General features: G+C 41.7%; 1 pseudogene; it reads right to left on the reverse strand.

Moving 5' to 3' along the window:
- Positions 1-4,138: 4,138 nt before the first annotated feature.
- On the reverse strand, positions 4,139-5,149 carry LOC123029115 (annotated as a pseudogene).
- Positions 5,150-6,000: the final 851 nt, after the last annotated feature.

Raw genomic sequence — 6,000 nt, forward strand, 5'->3', positions numbered from 1 at the left:
CGGTTGTATCCTGCTGTTGTGTCTGCTTTAGATTGTGGGTCACTTGGGGCAGTGACCTGACATCATTGTTCTTTGAAAAAACCCCTGTACTTGGGTAGCACCATATGTGCAGCAAAAAAGGGTTTCTCATTGTTAGTTGTGTGTACTTTAAAAGGTCACTTGTGAGAGAATAGCTTTATGTGGAGGGAGTTTTTGAAAATGGTGATAAAAACAATGGATGCAGCATGGACTGCTTGTAGCTGCTCAGCTGCACCTCACCACTGACTGGTTTTGCTCATTGCATGAGAAACACAATGTAGGTGATATGATATCATAGAGGAGTTTAACAGGTTGCAGGTTTTGATCTCCCACGATCTTTGTCATACACAGTTACATTAATGGGGTCTGATATGTATTTGGAATGATGGCTAGTTAGCTGGCTAGGTCGGTTGCTGCTATTAGAGATGGAAAAAATATGTTGATTACAGACTGTTAGACCATTCCAAAGAAACTGCCAGAGGCTCAAGTTTCTGTAAGCCCTATAGAGACAAAAATAAAAACATGCTGCAAGTAAGTGAAAATAAATAGGCTGTAAGGCTTTGGGTCCATTTGGGCTCATGGTTTCCTTGTAAAGGGGAAAATAAATATTGGTGCAATAACAGGCACAATTGTATGCATATTTTAACAGAAAATAGTCCTACAATTCCCAGCATTCCTCAGCCAGCCATGCATTCAGGGGAATGCTGGGAATTATAAGACTTTTCCCCCTATGAATGTGCATAACATTGTGCCTCAAGTTAGCACATAGATGTTAATTTGGAAGGCAGTCCAGATACGATGATATTCCGTATCAGAGGATCTGGTGATGTATATTCCTTGAGTGTAAGTCTTATTTCATAAAATACTATAAATTGTTCATGCAGGCATAAATAGAAAGACATATGTAATTGTATGTGGGGGGTGAAAAGCCCTTTAAAAATTGTAGCAAAAGAACAAAAGATAAACACTTCAAGCAGATGGAACATAAAGTTGGCTCCAGATTAAAGCTGTCAGGCCATGAGATACTACTGGCTCATATTATAATCATAACTTTGCTATAGAAAGCATAAAAGTTAAACCTGAAATGCAGCAACAAAATGTTATGGTACAGAGAGCTGCTCTTCAGGGTTCCAGACAACCATGCCCTCTCCATCTTCTAGACACCATTGTGTTTCCGCTTACCCATGGGCAGCCCTCATTGGACTGTTCCTTTTTCTCATGGAGAGGGTGCTTCCCTTTCAGCACATCCTGTCAAGTTTTTGTGGTTCCACAAGCATTGTGGTGCACCAGGCCTGCAGATTCCTTCTCCTTGTGCATGGGTGGGGCTGTTTTGGCTACACACGTGCTGGCACTTGGATAATTGAGTTCACTACAAGTATATATACAATTTGTAAAAGCATGGAAGGCGGCGATGAACATTCTTGCAAAAGTGCATCCTAGCGGCTTTGAAGTGTTGGCAGGTATGGAAGGAACCGCTAGCAGTAGGATTGGCTGTTCTGCACATCCTTATCCTTAGTTGTGGCAATATAATAGGGTCATTGAAAAGATTATCGTATCACAAAGGAGAGGATTATCACTTTGAGTGAAAAATGCACTGCAGGAAGAGAATTTCCAGCCTGCACTGAGAATTCAGAAATTTGAAATGAGAGAATAGGTATATAACTAATTTATTTATTACATTAATCCAACCTTCCCCTATGGAGCTCAGCATAAATGGAACTTCCCCTCTCAAACACCATCTAAATAACAATCCTAAAGAAGATTAGGCTGAGAGACAGTGATGGGACAAGGTCACTCAGAGAGCTTTGGGTTATATCCAATATGCTACACTAGCAGAAAAAATACAAGAGGCAGGATTGTTCCGCTAGTGCTTGTTTAAATGGAGTCAAAATATTGGATAGCTACTTGTTCCAGGATGAAAATGGGGTTTTTCCGAAGTAGGTGAGGGGAAAGCTTTGTGCTTGCAGAATGACACCACTGAGGAGAACTGTATGGGAATTTGAAGCTGGGCCTGATACTCTAACCAAGCCTTCTCCAACCTGGGGCCATCTCAATGTTTTGGACTACAATTCAATCCCTGACCATTGGACACATTGGCAGGCACTGTTGGATATTGTTGCCTGAAATATTTGGAAGGCACCAGGGTTGGGGAAGTACACCAACTGGCTACAGTTAGATATAAATTAGATATAGATTTGTCTTCTAGTAGCTTGAGATCAGGCTTGCTTAGTTCCCCTCTCCAACAATCCTCAAATACACCACTCCTTGAATTTAATTAGATGCATTAATACAAATTGGTCTGACAAAGAGAAGACAGGTTTTCTTTCTAGAAAGTCAAACTAGTCTTTATGATAGATAATGCAGTCATGAGAGGGTACCTGTAAGTCATCTTAAGACTGAAATGACAACATTTGATAGAAGAGAGAGGTGCTGGGTTGCTGAGCCCTCAGTGATGCTTAGCATACCTGTATAGCATGTGAGCAGATTTTCAACTAATTTCTTTCAAAATTCTGAGCCAGTCAAAGATCTGAAATAAAATATCTCAAGATGTACATTAGGAAGAATCTTGAAGATGAGTGCAAAGTTGCCATGCAAGATAGTGGTTGTATGCCAAATGTCTTGGTAACCTTACCAAACACATTTCTTTCCATAGAAACACAGCTAAATGCAGGTAATCTTTTCATACTTCTATGGATTGGCTTAAAAAATCTCCATAGTGGCAATTGTATCCAGTTTTACATATTAGGAAATAAGTTGGACATTGGTTACGATTAAAATGTAGAATTTTTAGATCTCTTTAACATATAGAAATGATCTTGAAAGGTGACTCAGCACAAGATTGTGAAGATTTGATGCAGCTGTTCACAAGCACAGTTTGAACTCTAGGCAGCAGGGCAAACAACGCTCAACATTTTCTGGTTATTCATATGCTTCTAGATTAATGTACAGGGTTTCCATTTTTGCTTCTCTGAGAATCAACTTACCAAAAACTGTGGGATAATGCTTAGTTTGCCAAAGATACGCTTGGAACCGTCTCATGCCCCCTGCCGGACCAACAATGTGCATATCGGCTGATGCAATCTCTGCATGGTTGCCAAGCCCCTGAGCCTATAAAATCTCTCTTGTTCCATCTTTGGCATTTGGTCAGAGTTAGTTTCCAGCAGTGCCCATCTCAGTGATGCAGTCAGTCTTGTTTAACAAGTGTGAAAGAAAGAAGAAGAAAAGAGAAAGAAATAACTCATGGACCTTCAAAACTAAAGTCTGATAGTTGTAATCCTTGCATGGGAGAGTAAGAATTTCTTTATACGGTCTTGCTACAGCAGTACTTCTGGCCAAGTTTCTAGTGAGGCTGCTGAGTCAACTTCATTGTAATTCTTCTGAATCATAGGTTGTTGCTCACCATAATTCAGGGGGAGAGGAGTTTCTCTGTATTCAGATTGCAAACATACCTTTCAAATCTCACAGGGAAAATGCTGCTTAGTGTATGTATAGAACTAAGAACAGAGAAATAACAGGTGGAAAATGACTATGTTCTCCCCACGATTTCTTCTCTCCAAATTGTTCTGCTGAAGCAAGTTAAAAATCAACAACAAATCAGTTTGTTAAAATAAACCCTTACATGTAATGTCTAGCTAAGCCCAACCCAAGGAACTATACAATTGCTGACATATGGCACACCTTTATTTTATTTTGTGACTAAGTAACTGAGTCCTAACTAAATAACTTCAAAAGGACTGTAAATATTTGGTTTGCTCTACAGTTGCAGGAGTGGTGAGAGGATCATTTCCCCCTAACGGTCATATAATTTCAGAGCAGTTTTTTAAAATATATTTTTGTGCCCCATGTTAATTTTATCTATAAGGATAGTTTGATGCAGATAAACTTGAATTATGTAGAGCTTTGAGTATAATAATTCCCTGTACACAACTGTGAAATTGATGGCTGGCTTATTTTAAGGAAGCACTTTTAGGTCACTCTTTTTTTTTAGTGATTTGAATTTCTTTATTATCAAAATGAATACACTTGTTATTATTCCTACTGTGGAGCTGCCAGATTAAATATCAATCTTTTGACAGATCATTCAATTTCAATCAGTTGGATGCCTCACAGTACAAATACTTTATGTCAAGAAATACTTCACACAGAAGGCAGCAACAATGTCTCTGTAAGGAGTATCTGAATGAGACTTGGCCCACGGTATGTGACATAGTCTATGAAATGCAGGAGAATGAAGAAGAAGGTTGAATACAAGTCCCATGAAGCTTGAGGACATCCAATACAAAGCTATGGATGAAGGTACCATTGCAGCAATTGGGATCATAAATACAGAAGTTCCTCGAAAGAAGTTAGTGGCATACTTCTGAAACTTGGTTGGGTTGGTTTTTCATAAAGCAAAAATCTCCACTATCAGCAAATTGAGAGTTCCAAGAATGATCAGCAAAATCCAGGTTGAGTCAGGTATAGCGAGGTCCATAAGCCAGAGTGGAAAGCTGCTCTTGAATGGAAGGCCCTTCAGATGTTCCACTACCAACACTAAGGTTACGCAAAGCTACAGAAATGAAGACCCATATTGGAATCTGTATCCATATGAGCAGCTTGGCCTTGAAAGGGTGGCAATGATCTTGAACATACAGCTCTGAGACAATTCTCTTAAGATTCTTCCTGAAATAGAACCTGGCTGATTTTTCAGACCACTCCTGTTGTTTTGCACAAATTGAAACTTCATAGCGAAGACACTTAGCCAAACTCTGAATTTCAGGCTGTAAATTTTCCAACTTAACAAGGACGCTGGGCGGCGAGAGGCAGTCCTGGCAGCTATTACTGTAGACCACCAGGGAAGCCCTGACAGGGCCTGCAGTGCTACCAAGCCCGACTCCATCCACAAGACAGGCACCGACGAAGACAGCGTCTCATACCAGCCCCAGCCCCAGCCCCAGCCCCAGGAGGGCTCCCCGAGGCCTCCCCGCCACCGACAGATGCAGAAGTGCTCAGGGCTCGAGCTCCTGTGCAGCACAGGAGATGACAGGCAGGGCCACGCATCCCGCACACTATGGAAGAGACACCCCGCAGCCAAGGAACAGCAAGAGATACCATCTTGCTCATCATGATGCACTTTCAGGTCACTCTTCATGTCCTAGAAAAGGCCAGTGTTCTTTGTTCCTTTCCCCTGGAAAATTGTGAAACTTCCCAACCAGTTCACACTTAAACAAGTAACCTTTAAAATCTCGTGGTAGATAGCTGCTTGTGAAGGATTTGATTCTATACAAGAGACTCAGGGACACAGAAATATTTTTAAGACTAAAATGAGTCCTAAATGGATCCACTGCTTAGGCCAAGATATTGAAATGTCTATGGCAGGATAGACAAGAAGACCAGCAAAAGCACAATGGCCAGGTTTGCATGATTACTGGGGAACGGAAACCACAGTGGCCTTTTTCCCAACCTCATGCATGCAGTCCAATTATGCTCACAACAGGTGGGCTCTTTGTCACCCAGACATGTGGGGTTCATCGCAGGAGTGGCTGGCTTCCACACCACCCCAGCACCAAAGGACAAGCTGTGACTTGTGGGGTAGTTCCAAGCCACCTCTACTGCACACCTTGCCACGTTCACACATGGTGATTCACACGCACATCACATCATGTATGACTGGCATGCTCAGGGCAGGAAAAAACTATGATGCCTTCTTGTTCCCAGTGATCGTGTGAACCTGGGCAACGACAGAGAAGCCAATCTTATCATGTTGGGGAGCAGCAGAGCAACAGAGATAGAACAGGAAAAAGCACAAGTCATGAGTTGCGGGGGGGGGGGGGGAGAGAAGCCATGAGAGGTCGGTGCAGAAGCAGAGCTTCATGCCATTGGTACTGAGTGAATGTACTACTGTGTTCCTCAGTATCTGCTTTTGCTTTGCTCTGATTATCCTGTATGTGCCATATACAAGCTGCCTTGTCCAGTTAAGTTCTCTGGGTGGCTAACAATAAA

The sequence above is a fragment of the Varanus komodoensis genome, unplaced genomic scaffold, assembly GCF_004798865.1.
Source record: "Varanus komodoensis strain SLA01 unplaced genomic scaffold, ASM479886v1 scaffold4, whole genome shotgun sequence".
Classification (NCBI taxonomy): domain Eukaryota; kingdom Metazoa; phylum Chordata; class Lepidosauria; order Squamata; family Varanidae; genus Varanus; species Varanus komodoensis.